We start from the raw sequence: 19964 nt of genomic DNA, 5'->3' as shown, positions 1-19964 counted from the left end.
GGGGGGTTACCTCGTCAGATAGCAGTGTTATATGTCCCAATTGCGCCTTCAAAAAGTTGCATATGATAAGTTGCAGGAAAAACGTTCAGTATAATAAAACAGATCTACTCTTTATATATGATACAGCCAGAAATCCACTCAAAGATCATGCTATATATCTGTAATGCCCCGCTTGTGTATATGTTAACCCATTCAGCTTCTTTATCTGTTGCTTTAGTTGCTTTAGCCCATCCTGGGTTACTTCTAGTCCTGATTCCCTTACCGCTATGTTGGTGCTTTGTTATTTTATCCCCTTAACATGGGGCTCTTTTAAAGATTATGCTGAGACCTCCCGGGCACCTTCCATACTAAAACAGGGCAGCGTGGTTCATCTTATGTGCGGCCTCTCAAGCTGCGTGGCCATATATTCTCAGCTCATTACATGTGGGCTGCCGCGGGAGTGTTCCCTTACCTTTTTAGGAGATCTCAGGCTGCACCTTCGGTTATACTTGTTTGCGGTGGTGTGGATGGCTTAGTAGTAAGTCTTAGGAATGAGCGCGGCATGTGTATTCAACTTTAGTGCCGTAACTGCAGATCGCTTCTTTAGTTGTTAAGATGGCGCCTCCGTTCAGCCCAGTCAGTCTCGCCTCAAGGCTTCCTTTATTTTACGTTCCTGATCTCTGGGAATCAAGCAATAGCTTCATCTTTATGTCGGTTAGTCACCTAGAAGTAGTTCTAGTTGCTGGAGTGGTGTTTTACAAGTTTTAATACCTCTTAGTTTAATGCCCTGCACAGAGCTGCCTGATTATGCGGCCATCCTCGCCTTCCTTCAAGCTCCGCCCCCCCTGTGACAACTTTAGATAACACTCTGATGCTGAACCTACAGTGTGTGACCTACACTTTGTTGTGACTTCTATGTTTTATTGCACCTTGTACAGCTGCTCCTCTACTGGTCTGGGTGTTGGTATGCAGATTTGTGCTGCTGTCCAGCTGCTCCTATTATGACTTTAATGAACATTAGCTATAATGTCATGCTCAAAAGAGCAATATCTGGGTGTTGGAGCTCAGTAGAAGAGGTGGTGTTGGTGAGTTCATGTAACTAAAAGGGACCAAGGTAAACAGTTTCTACAAGTCTTTACATATTTTAGGCCTGCTGGAAAGTTGATTTGCTGCACAAACAGATAAACTTTATTATCGCTAGGGGCTGGATGATCTAAAGTTCTCTGCTCTAGTGAGATGATCTAAGAAGTCTCGTCAGTGCTGCTAGGTCTCTCAAATAATTTTATAAATGAAAAATTTACCTTGCTAGCTATACAAGGTTCTTTTATATGTGAAGGAAATACACATACATAGCAAAATAATGCTTAAAAAAAAGCCCCCAAAGATTTTGCATGATTTCTGTCTAGGCACCAGTACAACAGACTGGAACTCAGCTGGGACAGGTACACTTTTTCTGTTAGTACCAGAGGCCTAATTTGCATGATTCCTTACCACTCTTATACTGTCCAATTTTTGTATTAATTCATTTTATTACAAGTCAATGGTCCCTTGTTGTTTTTTGAGAGTGCATAACTCAGTCACTCACATGTCATTTTACATTTAGTTGTGTGTTAGCTCTTTTAGAGACAAAAGCTTCTGTAACTCCTGTAACTACAAGTATATGAGGCATGATAACACTGAAGTGTAATAAATAAAGGGCCAGATTACGAGTGGCGCTCTAATGGTTGCACACAAGCGATATTGGATTTATTACACCTGTTTGCGCGCGTCAGGAGTAGTGCACGTATTACAAGTTGAAAGTAAATGCGATTGCTTGAGCACAATAGAGTTAATGCACATTGGGCTCTGGTTAACTGTTTCACAAAACTAAAAAGTTGCACAAAGCACATAAAAATACATTACAAAGTACACTTACCTTATAAGATGACAAGCTTTTGGAAGAATGTCTTCCTTTTTCAAGTCTGAAGCATTACTGACCAATTTGATGGAATGTACAGATTATATCTTGAAACACAGGCTAAAAAGGCAGAAAGTGTTACAGAGGTCTGAATGCAGGGGGAGGAGGGGGTGTCGTAAAAATCATAATGGGGGTGTAGGAGACAGGGAAACAGTGTCCGTAAAAGATAACAGGCAAGGGAAATATATGGCTACACACAAAGCATATACTGACATAAAGTTATATATCAACATAGAATCAATATGAATAAAGATGGGAAATAAGGTATACAGGGTAATATAAGATAGTCAAAAAAGGAGAAAGGAAAAGGGGAATAATAATAATGACAAAGGTGTGGGCATAGGCTTACCTATGCATAGAGAGTGTGGAATATACAATGTAATTGACTACAGTATATGAAAGTACATTACAAAAAATTTTGATAATGGGTTAAAAAACCAGAGTCCACATTTAGTCAAGAATTTAGCAAGTTGAAGTGCATTATCATTTTCATTTCAAAGGTTTTTCTTTCCATGGTGTTTTTGAAGTTGCCTCTGAGAACCTTGATTTTAAAGGTTTTGGATGGAGTGGTCAGGTTGGGTGAAATAGTGACCAACAGGCCTACAGTATTTTGTTTCACAGTGGTTTTTGATTCAGTGTCTGTGTAAGTTCATCCGAAGGTGCAGTTTCTGGCTTGTTTCTCCAATATAACATCCCACTTCACATGCAGTGCAATGTATCATGTATACCACATTTGCAGATATATATGAATATGCCCCTTTAATGTTATAGGATTTACTCTTGTGATTAGCTGTGCTGCTTTCACAAATGTGTTGACATAGTTTGTAGAGAGCTTTGTTGCAGCGCTTGGTTCCAATTTGGGTGTTCTTTTTATCAAGGGGTAGCTTTCTGTGGACCAGTTTCTGTTTTAGGTTGGGTGGTTGTCTGAGTGCCAGGATAGGGGGTTTTGGAAATATTTTTTTGAGTGTGGGATCCTCTAAGAGTAGTGGCTGTAAGTCTTTTATGATTTTTCATATTCCTTCTACAGTAGGGTTATATTTGACTACTATTGGGATACGCAATGTGTTTTTCTTCTCCCTGTATTGTAGCAAGTGTTCATGTGGGATATTAAGGGTAGAGTTAATTAGTTTGTTTATAACCTTTTTTTTAACCTTTTTCTCTGAATGATTGGGATAATGTGATGAGGTGTTTGTCATGGTCCTTGGTGTCTGAGCAGATTCTGTGATATCTGGTGGCCTAACTGTAGATTATGGATTTTTTTATGTGATTGGGGTGGGAGCTGGAGCTGTAGAGGTAGCTGCATCTATCTGTTGGTTTCCTGTATACAGATGAGTGTAATTTGCCATTTGTGATGGATATTGTTGTATCCAGGAAGCTGACACAGTCTCTAGTAAATCCATTTTAAGATTGATTGATGCGTGAAATAGATTAAATGATTTATGAAAATGTTCTAGGATTTTTTCTCCTTCTGTCCATATGATGAAAATATATAGGTAGCGAAAGTATTTGAAGGGTTTGGGAGGTTGAGTAGCTAGCAATCTCTGTTCTAAATCAGTTATGAAGAGGTTTGCATACTGTGGTGCTATTTTAAAGAAAATAGTTCATTCTAGAGGCAAAGTAAATACAAATTCCAAACTTTATTGGTATTCCATACTGGATAAAATAAGCGGAGGTCCAAAGATAAACAGTGCACACACAGTCACAGAAAGTTAAAAGCTGACATGTCTTGGTTGTGTGTGGTAATCATAGCTAAAACTATAACCTGTGGCTGTCTTTTGAAAAGCCCCTACCATTTTCATTGGTGAATAAAAACAACACCTGACTGCAGTGTGTGTCTTAAAGAAACACAGTACTTATTATCATTATTCCTATCACCTAGTGTGTGAGATGGGGAGCCTGATTGATTGTTTCACACTATAGCTCACAACAGATTAGATGTATATATAAGTTAAGTCTAAACCTAAAATCTAAAGTCTTAAAGGGCTTTAGTGTTATGAGACTGGGTAGTACTATTGCCAAAACCCCTATCTCTCCTGAGCTTCTAAGCGACTTAACATTACTTTCTATTCACGTGTGCACAAACCTCCTGTGTGTCACAGGTGCACATACTCTATATTAATATCTATAAATTGTCATTATCTCATTTATCATATTTCAAATTTCCAAACAGGGAACTGAAATTAATCTCCAGAGTAGGACATATCCAATCATATATACAAAATCTAACGTCTGGTATTTAGGAACTATGTATATAATTGTATCAACTGCTAAAACACTTGTAAAGAAAGGATACACAGGGAATACAGTATACAGGTAGCCCTCAGTTTACGCCGGGGTTAGGTTCCAGAAGGAATGGTTGTAAATCGAAACCGTTGTAAATTGAAACCCAGTTTATAATGTAAGTCAATGGGAAGTGAGGGAGATAGGTTCCAGGCCCCTCTCAAAATTGTCATAAGTAACACTTAATAAACAGCATTATAAACCTAATAAAATAATCACACAACACAGAATATATAATTAAACTAAGTTAAATGAACAAAAACATTTGCTAAACAGCATTATAAACATAATAAAATAATCACACAAAACAGACTTCACTTGCATTTTTCTGCAAACAGTTCTTTCTATGCATTACAATCTGGACTGATTTATAGACAGTAAGATCTTGTTCCTTTGAAATCCGCTCGATAGCTCAGGTCTGGTTAAACTGATTAATTTCAGCTTGCTTGGCTTTGCTGCAAGACAAGCGGACAGCTCCACCTACTGGCTATTTTAATAAATGCACTACTTCTCAATGCTTTTCAATAGCAGTCACATGACTGGAAAAAAAGGTTGTTATTCTGAAACGGTGTAAATTGAACCGTTGTAAAACGAGGGCCACCTGTATATGTAACAGATAATGGAAACATCTATTATACCACTCATCACAGTCCTGTGATGAGTGGTATAACACAGTACTTATTATCATTATTCCTGTCACCTAGTCTGTGAGATTGGGAGCCTGTTTGATTGTTTCACACTATAGCTCACAACAGATTACATTTATAAATAAGTTAAGTCTAAACCTAAAATCTAAAGTCTTAAAGGGCTTTAGTGTTATGAGACTGGGTAGTACTATTGCCAAAACCCCTATCTCTCCTGAGCTTCTAAGCGACTTAACATTACTTTCTATTCACGTGTGCACAAACCTCCTGTGTGTCACAGGTGCACATACTCTATATTAATATCTAGAAATTGTCATTATCTCATTTATCATATTTCAAATTTCAAAACAGGGAACTGAAATTAATCTCCAGAGTAGCACATATCCAATCATATATACAAAATCTAACGTCTGGTATTTAGGAACTATGTATATAATTGTATCAACTGCTAAAACACTTGTAAAGAAAGGATACACAGGGAATATATATGTAACAGATAATGGAAACATCTATTATACCACTCATCACAGTCCTGGAAGTAAAATATTATGTGTACCATATATCAAGTTTGACCCAAACCGGAACACCTAAACCTATAAACCTTTTGTAAAGCTAAGCTTAGGGATAAGACAGTCCAATCCCAATGGGAATACCATACAATAATTGTCCATATTATATATAAATATATATATATATATATATATATATATATATATATATACATAAGTACCAAAGTAGATCAAAATCGAGCATATCTGGATATATTAGGCAATAGTAAGCAACATTTCTAATTTAAACATTGAGGGTGCATATGTAAGGTGCATATAATTTTACACATAAATAATTACCAATGATTAGTAAATTATTTCCAATAATTAATAAGGCCATATTCAGAGTTGAGACCTAGAGGCACCCGAATTTTAAGTCTAAACACCCAGTACATTTCTCTCTTTCCCAATAGCCTGTCTCGGTCCCCCCCTCTAGGAGGATAGTTAACCAATTCTATGACTTGCCATCTGAAGGTTAAGTTTCTTTTGTGATGTTTTGTGTGTAAAGTATCTAACCAATGGGGTTGTGGCTTCACTAATTTTAATAGTAGATAGGCGATTACTTATCCTAGTATTGACATAATTTGTAGTAAGTCCTACATATTGTAGGCGACATTCAGTGCAAGTAATCAAGAAAATGACATAGGAAGATGTACAGTTGAGACAAGACACAATTTTAAATTCCTCTCTATAGTGACCTCAGAGCAGAATTTCTAAGAAAAAATGCTAAATTCACAAGGTCTGCACCTAGGCCTACCACATCTGTACATGCCCCTATGCAAAAGCCAAGAACTATGAATCTGTGGTGTCATAGAAGGCAAATCTGATGGGGCCAAATAGTTGCCCAATGTTTTACTCCTTCTGTATGAGCAACCAAGGCCTTTGTTGACACAATCAATCAATTTGTCATCTGCTGCTAACATGTTAAAGTGTTTTTTGACTATTTTGCAGACCATATTGTACTCTTCCCTACTTTTTGTGTTACTGTGTTTCTTGTGATCTTTTTCAATTACCATTTGAGTAAGTCAATAGAGTCTCTCTGTCTAGCAGGTTAACCTGTCTTTGGGCCCTATCGAATATGTGTTGTGGATAGCCTCTCTGTTTAAGTCTTAGTTTCATATTGTTGCTTTGTTCCCTATAAGTCTTATCCTCAGTACAGTTTCTTTTTACCCTAACCAGCCACTGCAAATGGCACGTGTTTCAGGTGGCAGCTCTTGGCATGGAGAAGTGTGTTTCTGGTTATTGGTTTCCTGTAAATATCACACTTGATCATACCATTATCTCCTGCTAAAAGAGTGAGATCCAATTAACTAATCTGTCTTTCCTGTTTTTAAAAAGTGAATTTAAGGCCCACCTGGTTATCATTCAAACTATTCACAAAATCTTCTAGCTGAGCATCAGACCCCTGCCATACAAACAAAAGGTAATCTATAGAACTCTTATAAAAAATTATATTCTCCTTAAATATGTTTCTGTCTCCATAGATGTGGGACAGCTCCCACCAACCCATAAACAGGTTGGCGTAAGATGGGGCAAATTTTGCCGCCATAGTCGTCCCACATTCACAAGCACAGTGGATTGGAGTAGCTCATTAGAAGAGCAAATCACTTGGTTGGGCAACACCCACACAGAGGAGGAAGATACCACTATTCACGGCCGTCTAAAGAGTACAGAAAATCATCCGCAAGGAACATGGAATTCAGCCAAGTGCACCTAGAGCGGTGAGTGGGGCACAGCTACATGCTGTAAGGCACAGGCTGCTTTTGAATCCCAGATCCCGCTGGTGAGGGTGAGGTTGTTTGGAGAAGTTCAGCTTGATAATAGTAGCCTCCCATTAGAGCTATTGGCTTTCGTCTCTGGTGAGGACTCTGCTTTCCAATACTTGTTTGTATATCTCTGGAACTGTTGGTAATTCATTTTGCATTATCTTTATACCCTCTATTTACAACTGGTGCACTTTCTGCTTATGGGGCAGCTCTTTCTTAGGGCAGTTGGTCACTTATTTTTGGCTGTGACTACATCTATAGATGATTTATTTTGTTGTGCATCTTGCATACCCTCCCCCTTTTGAACTTGTTATATATATATATATAACACCCATTGTGGGATCCAGCACTCACTTTCATAGATTACGCAGCTGCTGGGGTGCAATTCAAAAATAAGTATTCACAGCAAGTCCCAAAGAACTGCACTCTCCGTTTACAAACTTTTTAATGATAAACGTTTTCAGGGTCTCACATGATCTGAAAACGGGGGAGAATCAAAATATATTTATGAATAAATAGAACATTCTCTGCTATGTGAAGAATTTCGGAATGTGAAATATTCATATTTTCATGTCAGGTTAGTGCACTTTAGAATATGTGATCGGGGTTGCATGCAAGTAAGGTGTTTTCCACTTTTTTTGCTCCATTGACTTATTTGGGGATTATGTTATTGTGTACGTGATATTTAAGTTCGCTTTTTGTGTGCATCGGGTTAGCGCTGTAGCGCAACCAGGCGCTCACAAAAATCTTATTTTTAGTGCAGTTAATGCGCAAGCGAAAGAACTAAATAGCGCTCCACTCGTAATCTAGTCAAAATGTTTTACACTGTTGCAAACACTGCTTCCCTATAATTCTCAAGACAAATATACAATCCTAAATATATCTAAACATACAAAGAATACCAGAATATAAAGTACATTTGAAAACAGAAGTAAATTGATTTTTATTCTTTTAAAATTGCTTTCTCTATCTGAATCATTAAAGCTTAATGTTGACAATAATTTACTTCAAGTTATGCACAAGTTACATTATTTAAAACAATGATTTGAGCTATGCATTGAGCTATGTATTTTTGTATTAAAGGGTTAGTAAACCCAAATATTTTTTTCATGATTCAGATAGAGCATTACATTTTAAGCAACTTTCTAATTTACTCCTATTATTAATTTTTCTTCGTTCTCTTGGTATCTTTATTTGAAAAAGCAGGAATGAAAGCTTTGGAGCTGGCCTATTTTTGGTTCAGTACCCTGGATAGGATTTGCTGATTGTTAGCTACATTTAGCCATCCAATCAGCAAGCGCAACCCAGGCTCTGAACCTAAAATGGGCCGGCTCCAAATCTTTTATTTCTGATTTTTCAAATAAAGATGCCAAGAGAACAAAGAAAAAAATTATAATAGGAGTAAATAAGGAAGTTGGTTAAAATTGCATGCTCTATCTTAATCATGAAAGAAAAAAATGTGGGTTTAGTATCCCTTTAACCAGTAAATGAACATGTAAACTGAGCATAAGTATAAATGTTAACATTGAAAATCATATCTTAAAAAATACAAGGCTGTTGAAGTAGTCCTATAGTCCTGCAGAAATCTGATGGATTAGATACCGCCAAAGTCTCTCAATGCAAATAATTTAATACAGAGTAAAGCCACACTATTGTGGTTATCAATTTGGTAGTGGACTGGAACTGGAATATCCTCAAAAACGCTGGTGGTCCCATAAGAAATAATGGAAATTTGCTTAAAAATTTAATGCCCTAACAATAGGAACAATTTATTTTTACTCTAGATTGTTTCGTTAAAAGTAAATACATATTATACATTTTCTATCATGCTTTTGATATCAAATTTTCTTTGTTCTCTTAGTATCTTGTTGAAAAGTAGTAATGTATGCTTACAGTATGGGGTCGATTTATCCCCTGTTTCCGCGCAAGCCTTTAGGCTCGCCGGAAACAGAAGTTATGAAGCAGCGGTCTAAAGACTGCTGCTCCAAAACTTGTCCAAATACAACCAGAGGGGGCGCTCTCTAACAAAAAACAGAACAGTGGACTGAAGCCTGTACAACAAACAAGCTGTAATAAAGATACAGTAGTTAGGTATACAGCATCACAATATCATATATAATGCAATTAGATACAAAATTAATAATAATAATAGTAGAGTAATAAAAAGTCCCAAAAAGGTGGTGTAGTGCTGTGCACTGTCCACAAATGTGTGTGGTATCCAAACAGAAGGCATAGGATGGACGGCTGCTCTCCTCCTCTCAGATCAATCCAGATCAGGCACTAGAAATAAACACAAAACAGAGGGGCGCCTCATGTGTAGATCAAAAATGCCACCAGCAAAAAATCATCCATAGATGCCAAATGGGTACTCACATGTAGCAATAGCACCCTTATGTGCTGGTAGTTGCAGGCTGATAACTCAGGGTGTATCAGCTAACCCTTTTCCTGGCTTCAGACTGGAAAACAGGATGCAAGTTCCAAGAACAGTAGGCCCCAGGATGCAGTTCCAACAGATAATAAGGTGCTGTAATGTCCCTTTAAGACATTCCACTTCCACCTCTTACCCCCCTATAAATAGCCACTTCCTGTATAGAACTTTGCTTGATTATTTTGTATTTTTCCTCCTATCTTTGAAAACTCAGTCTCAAGTCTGAATAAATTTAACTTCTAGTTCTCATTCCTCCTAAGGATTTCCAGGACGCAATACCTCTATAACAAGAACTCTTTCATAACCTTTAACTGTTGTCTTACTTATCTCCTCAGTGTAAGGTGTTAGCTGCTCTCTCAGTCTGTCACCGGATCACCTATACCGGACTTCAATCATACCGCCATTCCTCCGCAGAACCCACAGGATTCATCTACAACTTCGGAAAACTATCACGCTGTGATAAAGTCACATAACTCATGCTGTACTTCACAGGTACTTACTTCAATAAAGTACTCGCTGAACTCTTTCCTTCCTCACTCTAGAACCGTGAGCAAGCCTGCTCACAAAACAGGAAGAAGGTTTCAGATTCATCCGCCATCACAGCGTCTCACGCTGCACCGCTCCAAGAGCAGCCAAAGGTATTGCTACTTGCTAACAAATTGTTGCATAATTGTTCTTACAAGTCAAAACGATATCTTTATGTTGCTACTTACTCTGCAATTCCTCTAATGTATAACTAAGAACTCTCTCACTGAATCTAGTTATTAAGACGATTATTTACAGTATCTCTCACATTTTATTACTGGCTTTCAGTTGTGCAGTGTCACTCAATTGTATAACCGAAAACTGCTTGACTAAGTTTTCACTGATTTATTTTGTGAGTCGCTTTTGATAAAATCGCTAGCTCTTATAAAACCTTTAATAAGAAAGATATTATTAGGTATTAAGAGCTAGCTACAAAATCATATATATACAATCATAGTCAACGTAAACATAACATAATAATCAAGCCAAAAAGGAATGGATGCTCAGGCCATTAAAACAGAGTTTGAAACTCTGAATCAAAAAGTTGATTATCTTGCAAGGGCACTCACCGACTTACAGGCAGAGAACACTGCACTAAAGAACATATACAAAGAGATCATAACCCCTAGAAATTCAGATCCCCCTGAACCACACATTAACCCACCTCCAGTATTCTCAGGGAAAAGGTCGGATTTTAGAGGATTTAAAAATGCTTGCCTCCTCCTTTTTTCTATGAAACCTCGCACTTATCACACAGAGAAGATTAAAGTGTGTACAGTCATATCCTACTTAACCGGTGAACCCAGGGCCTGGGCAAACCGATTTTTTTAAACTGAAGATGAAATCCTAGACTCACTTGATTCATTTTTTTCCTCCATGGCCTCACTATATGAGGATGCCAATACACAGATAAACGCAGAAACCAAACTCAGAGCTTTGAGACAAGGGAAACGTCCTGTAGAGGATTATGTCACGGAATATCAGATGTGGGCCACAGACACCTTGTGGAATGACATCACGTTGCGCAATCAATTCAGACTCGGCCTTAATGACAATTTGAAGGATGAGATATCCAGGGTAGAGATGCCTGACACCTTAAACGGACTCATCAAGCTGGCTACCACTTTAGACCGCAGACTGAGAGAGCGCCGCACTGAGAGATTATGCACGGAAGTGATTCAAAGGAGACCCATAGCAACTTACATTGACAGACATACCCCTGTATCTGTGCCCATGGAGATTGGCGTTATCAAGGCTCCACTCACACCTGAAGAGAAAGCTAGAAGGCGCATCCCGAACCTATGTCTTTACTGCGCTAGTAAGGAACACTCTGTAACAACCTGTCCCATATTGCAACGTACAAAGAAGGGTAAGCCATCACACCTTTACACTGTTTCCCTACAGAAAGACAATCATGCACTCACTATGGTTTTATCTTTGCAGTGGGAATCTCATCAGGTCAAGACTGAAGCCTTAATTGACTCTGGTGCTTATGGCTGCTTTATAGATGCCTCTTTTGTTTCACAAAATAAAATACCTACTATCACAAAGAAAAATCCTCTCTTTCTTAAGGTAATAGATGGTTCTTTTATCCAAAACAGACCATTAACCCATCATACTGTACCTTTACTGATTCACACAACAGATGGACATGTAGAGTATCAAAGTTTCGACATAATACCAACAGCAATCCATACTGTCATACTAGGGTTACCTTGGTTAGTAAAACATAACCCTAGTATTAATTGGGAGAATTTTAAGATTACCTTCACTTCATTATTTTGCAAAAACACTTGTTTTCCACAACAAAACATTGGCACACTACAGACAGTCATACCACCTGAATACCATGACTTATCCGATGTCTTTGATATTAAAGAAGCTGACACATTACCACCCCATAGGACTTTCGACTGTCCCATAGATTTAATTCCAGGTTCAGTACCTCCTTTTGGTAAAATATATCCATTGTCGCAACAAGAATTACAGTATCTTAGGGATTATTTAGACGACAGTCTCAGAAAGGGTTTTATAGTACCTTCTGTATCACCTGCTGCATTTTCTTCGTGAAAAATAAAGATCACACACTGAGGCCCATTATTGATTATAGGGCTCTGAATGCAGTTACCATCAAGAATCGCTACCCACTTCCACTCATCCCTGAACTTTTGGAACGCCTCAATGGTGCCACTATTTTCACCAAACTCGATCTAAAGGGGGCGTATAATTTGATTAGGATTAAAGAAGGGGATGAGTGGAAGACTGCTTTCAGAACCCGATACAGGCTTTTTGAATATAGGGTCATGCCCTTTGGCCTCTGCAATGCCCCGGCAACCTTTCAGAGTTTCATAAATGAAATATTCAAAGACCTTGTTGACATCTGCGTCATAATATACTTAGACGACATTCTAATTTATTCTAGAACCACTGCAGAACATATAAAACATGTCAGATGGGTCCTGATGAGGTTGCGTGAACATAAACTGTTCGCGAAACTAGAGAAATGCCTATTCCATGTAAACAGAATTAAATTTCTTGGATATATAGTCACTCCTGATAGGATTGAAATGGACCCTGAAAAAGTATCTGCGATAAAAGACTGGCCCCAACCTAAAACAGTGAGATCTTTACAAAGGTTTCTTGGGTTCACAAATTTTTACCGCAGATTTATTCGTAACTTCTCTACCATAGTAAAACCTTTGACCAAATTAACTACAACAAAAACTAGGTACAACTGGACCAACGAACCTGAGACCTCTTTCAGGTTATTAAAAGAAAAATTCTTAACAGCACCCATTTTATCTATTCCAGATCACACTTGTGAGTTCATATTAGAGACAGATGCTTCAGACACTGGTCTCGGGGCAATTCTCTCCCAAAGGAATGCTATAGATGGGATACAACATCCAGTTGCCTATTACTCTAGGATGTTACAACCAGCTGAGTTAAACTATACAATAGGGGATAAAGAGTATTGGCCATTAAGACCGCATTAGAGGTTTGGAGACATATTTTAGAAGGAACAGGCAAACCTTTTATAATATACACAGATCATAAGAATCTTCAATATTTACGTCAAAGTAAAACTCTCTCCTCGAGACAGGTACGGTGGTCACTATTTTTAGATAGGTTTAACTTCTTGATAACCTACAGGCCAGGACATTTAAACACAAAGGCTGATGCTCTCTCACGTTTACATGAGCAAAATCAGAAGTCCGAAAACACCATGACTCTTATACCACCTCACAAAGTCGTAGGAAAGCTTACACCACTCGAAGATGACATCATCCAGGCACTCCAAACTGACATTATACCTAGTATACCATCCTTGAGAAAGGATCACACTGGTCTCTACTACTACTATGACAAGTTATACATCCCCCAACAACTTAGAACTTACATATTACAACAGTACCATGATACCCCACTTTCTGGTCACCAAGGTATAGTTAAAACCAAAGAAGCAATCAATAGATACTTCTGGTGGCCCAAGATAGCTGACTCCATCCAGCAATACATTGTATCCTGTACAGTGTGTGCTAGAAACAAAACGGAAAGATTGAAACCTATTGGCCTCCTCACTCCTTTGCCACTCCCGGATACTCCTTGGACTGTTATATCTATGGACTTTATTGTCAACCTACCTTATTCTCAAAACCATAACACCATCATGGTAGTAGTCGACCATCTCACGCGATTGGCACATTTCGTACCTTTAACTTCTTTGCCATCTGCAACTGAGACTGCTGATGCTTTCATAAAAAACATTGTGCGTCTTCATGGTATACCTCAATCCGTCATTACGGATCGTGGATCCCAATTCACCTCTCATTTCTGGAGGGCTTTATGTTTGGCTTTACGTATAAAATCTAGACTAACCACAGCATATCATCCCCAAGCTAATGGACTCACTGAAAGAGTTAATGGGATATTGGAGCAGTACCTACGTTGTTACACCACTCATTTACAGGACGATTGGTTCTCTTTGCTCCCGTTAGCCGAATTCTCATACAATAATTCTGTCTCGGCTTCAACCAAGTTAAGTCCTTTCTTTGCCACCTACGGTTACCATCCTCAAACTGTCCAGATCTCTCGTGTACATTCCGATTCTCCAGCAGCTACTTCATACCTCACTAATCTTAAGGAGTCCCTTGTTCTCCTAAAGGAACATTTGACATCTGCTAAGCTTTCGCAAAAACATTACTATGACCTAAGACATAGGGACAGTCCGAATTATAAACTGGGTGACTTAGTCTGGTTATCCACTAAATACCTGAGATTATCAGTTCCTTCCCGGAAATTGGCTAATCAGTTCATTGGACCTTTTCCGATAAAAAAGATACTCAATCCGACTTCTGTTACCCTGGATCTCCCGAGGAAATACAGGATACATCCCACATTCCAAGTGGCACTGTTAAAACCTTATGTCCAAGACACTTTCAGGGACCGCCCAAGAAAACCGCCTCCACCCATTCAATTGGAGGACCACGTTGAATATGAGTTGGATTCTATATTGGACTCTCGGACTTTCCGTGGTCACCTTGAGTACCAAGTTCGTTGGAAGGGCTATGGTCCTGAGGAGGATTCTTGGGTGCCCAAGTCGCATATCCATGCCGATCGTCTGCTGGATGCCTTTCATGTGAGATACCCTACCAAACCTGCATCCTCGGAGCGGATACCTTGAGGGGGGGGATCTGTAATGTCCCTTTAAGACATTCCACTTCCACCTCTTACCCCCCTATAAATAGCCACTTCCTGTATAGAACTTTGCTTGATTATTTTGTATTTTTCCTCCTATCTTTGAAAACTCAGTCTCAAGTGATCAAGTCTGAATAAATTTAACTTCTAGTTCTCATTCCTCCTAAGGATTTCCAGGACGCAATACCTCTATAACAAGAACTCTTTCATAACCTTTAACTGTTGTCTTACTTATCTCCTCAGTGTAAGGTGTTAGCTGCTCTCTCAGTCTGTCACCGGATCACCTATACCTGACTTCAATCATACCGCCATTCCTCCGCAGAACCCACAGGATTCATCTACAACTTCGGACATGCAGTTTAGCCAATCAGTGCTCAGTCCTAGGTCACTTTACGTGCATGAGCTCAATGTTATCTATATGAAACATGTGAACTAATGCCCTCTAGTGGTCAAAATGCATTCAGATTAGAGGCATTCTTCAAGGTCTAAGAAATTAGCATATGAACCTCCTAGTTTTAGCTTTCAACTAAGAATACCAAGAGAACAAAGCAAAATTGGTGATAAAAGTAAATTGGGAAGTTGTTTAAAATTGCATGCCCTATTTAAATCATGAAAGTTTTTTTTGGACTTGACTGTCCCTTTAACAAAACAGGGAAATAGGAGTTAAGGAATTATATCCACAGAGACATTTTAACAATTAGGTAGATATCAAGGTTCAATCAATGTCCAGGAATTTCTCTATAGGTGTTATGTATAAAATTATATACTGAAGGATACATCTATTTTTCACATTCTATTAACCAAAGTCTATCAAAGTTTGGAAGCCATAACAGTTATTTATTTAATGTCCGTTACCTATACATGCTTGTAGCATACAGGGTTCTCTCTGCAAGTAACTAATTCATGTAAACCCAATAGAGATCTCATCAGCCAGCGAGCAATCAGGCCTTAAAAGGGACACTAAGCCTAATATTTGACAGCAATACTTTATTGACCAAGAATATATGCAGTGCAGCAGATGCACACTCTGTTAAACCTATGGTGTGGGTTGTAAGGTATCTGTTTGGATTTAACACTTGCCCTATTAAAATCTTAATTTGGGGGGAAACAATTTGACACAGACCTGAGGTTCAGAACAGAACGGGGAATTCAACATGGTGTAAAACTAGCTGTTAGGATCATTGGACAAAAAAAAATGTATAAAGCTTAGTGTCTCTTTAAGGACCAGTTTCACTTTGTTTTTCAAAAATATTTAGATTCTTTAACATATTTTGAAAAGTGCCTTTTCATATGCATAATAGTTGCAATTTAGTTTTGTAAGAGATTTCTGCCACTTTAAGCTCCAGCTTTTACTTCCAAACCAGATTCATGTCTTTAGTACAGAAAAAAACACAGTATTTAATTACTGTGACACAAAAAGCAATCTTGCAATGATTCAGATAGAGCATGCAATTTTAAGCAACTTTCTAATTTACTCCTATTATAATTTTTTCTTCGTTCTCTTGCTATCTTTATTTGAAAAAGAAGGCATCTAAGGTTTTTTTTTTGTTCAGTACTCTGGACAGCACCTTTTAATTGGTGGATGAATTTATCCACCAATCAGCAAGGACAACCCAGGTTGTTCACCAAAAATGGGCCGGCATCTAAACTTACATTCTTGCATTTCAAATAAAGATACCAAGAGAATAAAAAAAATTGATAATAGGAGTAAATTAGAAAGTTGCTTAAAATGTCATGCTCTGTCTGAATCACAAAAGAAAAAAAATGGGTTCACTGTCCCTTTAATAGTTACTGTTTTGTAGGTGTGCACACAAATATTATTGTAAAACACAAAACATGAAAAGTGAAATGTTCTGTGTCCACATCTTTGGGCTGGGCCTGTTCTTTCCACTGGTATGAGGATCATGAAGGTCTATTATTATTATTCCTTAGCAGGGAACCACCTTAATTTTGTGATATCACAATTGTACTATATATTAGAGACTGGGTTGCTACAAAAAGAGAAGGCAGTTGACAGATATTTATATATATATATATATATATATATATATGTGTGTGTGTGTTACAGGATTACAATGACTATTAAACATTTAGTGTACTGTCACTTGTAGGTATACCTGGGTTTGAAGCCTCCAGCAATAAGGACAAGAGCAGTGACAGTTCTAGGGGATGCTATGTACCTTATAGATTACTGTAACACCTCCAAAATTGCAAGGTTAAAACTTGTTACAGGTTCTGGGCTCTAGTCTATTCAAGTACACAGGTAAAGGAGGGAGAAGGGGGTAAAACAATGCTGGAACAGTCCCCAGCACCCTTGATATGCAGTTTGTCACCTGTTGTAACCCAGATATGAACAAGCACTTTTGCAAGAGGTCAAAGCCCTGGGGAAGAAAAAAAAACTACTCACTCGGTTTTAGCAGTAAAGCAGCTTCATATATTGTTAGGAAAAGCTCTAAGCCCTGTTTTGATACTTTATGTGTAGGGGCTACAAAGTGGCATCTTCTATAGTCACAAAAAGGACACTGCCACAAAACATAAGTACATTTGTATCTGAAAGGGTTACAGCTCGTCTGTTCCTGGCTCCCTCAGCTTCTTCTAGTGGTAGTGGGTGGGGACAGTTTTAAGCGCCTAAACTTTGTAACTGATAACAAAAAAATGCTATGTAGTTTGTTGTTTAGTTACATTCCATGGTTTCAAAATACAGCCCCAGGTTGCAGATTTTTTTTTCTGTAAACTGCACTTTGGGTGGGCGGTTTTTAACAAGAAGAAAAAAGCTAAAGAATTCATTTACTACAGGACTAACTCTAAAAGAATGAAGAACTACATGCAAAGATGTACATTTATTTACATTGTTCTCTCTAGTATGTCAGATATCAATGCATATGCAAAGGGCATTTAGATATGCAGCATAATAAGATATCTTGCCATATGCTGTAACATAGTTAAAAATTAGACGCACATACAAGGTACACATTTATTTATGCATCTCCCTTTCAGCAAGAGTCATAAACAATAAACCCCTTTACTCCCAGAATGGGCTGCACTCATCCCAGCCTCCGCGCCCACTTATGTACGCAAGGGGTTAATACTACCCCCTCCTCGCTCGGTCAACCTTACCATCTGTTTGTAAACATCAGCAGATATCTGATCAGTCAGTTTTACTGCCCCGGTAACGGCGAAAAAGAGGCCCAGGATGAGTCTTAAAATAGTAAATATGCTAAAAGCCATAACTGCTTTGGTCTATTCTTCTCGCTCTCAGAGGCACTGTCCTCTCTCTCTCTATGGCTAAAAAAAAATCTACAGTGTACAGAGGAGGGATTATAGGGACAGCCCCTTATTTCTTAGGCTCCTCCTGTAGTTGTCTCCTCCCTGACCCAACGTTTAAGTTTTTTCTCATTTTATACCTAAAGCTAAAGAAAAGATACTTTTTGTGGTACAATTACAAATTGTGTCATATTCTGAAAATATGGTGTAACAGCATTCAATAGTAATGAGGTTTTTTTTATTAGACACACAGCTCAGTTACATAAAAATAAAATATAAATTGTAGTGTACTGGTTGTCCAGATAACTCAAAATATGTGATTCTAATTATTACATAAGTTATTAAAATCAAGTAAATGATACTGTAAAACAAGTTATCATCAATAGCAAATGTTGCACACTGAGTCTATATGTATATATATGGTGTGAATGAATATAAATATACCCATATTACACTACACACACACACATGACATATACACACATATCTCGAACAAAGAACTTCAGAAAAAGTAAAATATATGTATTTTTACATATGAAATACACTGACGTTTTTGGAAACTTAAATGGATAAGAAAGTCAAAATTAAAGGGACAGTCTACACCAGAATTTTTGTTGTTTTAAAAGATAGATAATCCCTTTATTACCCATTCCCCAGTTTTAAATAACCAACACAGTTATATTAATATACTTTTAACCTCTGTGATTATCTTGTATCTAAGCCTGTGCAAACTGCCCCTTTATTTCAGTTATTTTGACAGACTTGCAGTTTAGACAATCAGTGCCTGCTCCCAGATAACTTCACATGCACGAGCACAGTGTTTTCTATATGAAATACATGAACTAACACCCTCTAGTGGTGAAAAACTGTTAAACTGCATTCTGAAAAGAGGTGGCCTTCAAGGTCTAAGAAATTAGCATATGAACCTCCTAGGTTAAGCTTTCAACTAAGAATACCAAGAGAACAAAGCAAAATTGTTGATAAAAGTAAATTGGAAAATTGTTTAAAATTACACGCTCTATCTGAAACATGAAAGTTTTTTTTGGCCTAGACTGTCCCTTTAAACTTAAATGATTCAGATAGAATATGTTATTTTAAGACACTTTTAAATTCACTTCTATTTTCAAATGTGCTTCATTCTCTTGGTATCCCTTGTTGACAAAGAATAAGCACATATCATACACTAGCGGGAGCTGCTGCTTATTGGTGCCTACCTGCACACATTTGTCTCTTGTGATTGGCTAACTTGATGGAACATCAATGCACTACTGGCAGCTAGATGGACACTTCAGCAAAGGATAACAAGATAATGAAGAAAATTTGATACTAGAAGTAAATTGGAAAGTTGATTAAAATGGTATGTTCTATCCAAATCATAAAAGAAAATATAACAAATATAACATATAAGGCTTAAAAAGATACTAACCCCAAATTTTTTCTTTCATGATTCAGATAGAGCATGCAATTTAAGCAACTTTCTAATTTACTCCTATTATCAATTTTTCTTTGTTCTCATGTTATCTTGATTTGAAAAAGCAGTAATGAAAGGTTAGGAGCCGGCCCATTTTTAGTTCAGCACCTGGGTAGCACTTGCTGATTGGTTTGCTACATTTGGCCACAAATCAGCAAGTGCGTACCCATGTGCTGAACAAAAAATGGTCCGGCTCTAAAGCTTACAGTACTGCTTTTTCAAATCAAGATAGCATGAGAACAAAGAGAAATTGATAATAGGAGTACATTAGAAAGATCTCATGCTCCATCTGAATAATGAAAAAAAATAATTGGGTTTAGTGTACCTTTAATAAGCCTGCTAAGGATCTTGTACCAACTCAATAAATAGAGACTACATGTCTTTTTTTAAATCAAGGGAGCTCA

At 37.8% G+C, this 19964-nt stretch overlaps 1 long non-coding RNA gene across 1 annotated transcript in view; it reads right to left on the bottom strand.

The window, feature by feature from the left end:
* LOC128653653 (uncharacterized) overlaps window positions 1-18110 on the bottom strand; it is a 47902-nt gene extending 29792 nt beyond the window's left edge. The window contains exon 1 of the long non-coding RNA XR_008401378.1: window positions 17943-18110. This is a non-coding gene — a long non-coding RNA (uncharacterized LOC128653653). The remainder of the gene's footprint in view (window positions 1-17942) is intronic.
* Between the last annotated feature and the right edge of the window lie 1854 nt (window positions 18111-19964).

This window comes from Bombina bombina, chromosome 3 (genome assembly GCF_027579735.1).
Source record: "Bombina bombina isolate aBomBom1 chromosome 3, aBomBom1.pri, whole genome shotgun sequence".
NCBI lineage: Eukaryota > Metazoa > Chordata > Amphibia > Anura > Bombinatoridae > Bombina > Bombina bombina.
Note: the sequence above shows the minus strand (reverse complement) of the source record. Positions and strands in the feature narration are given on the sequence as shown.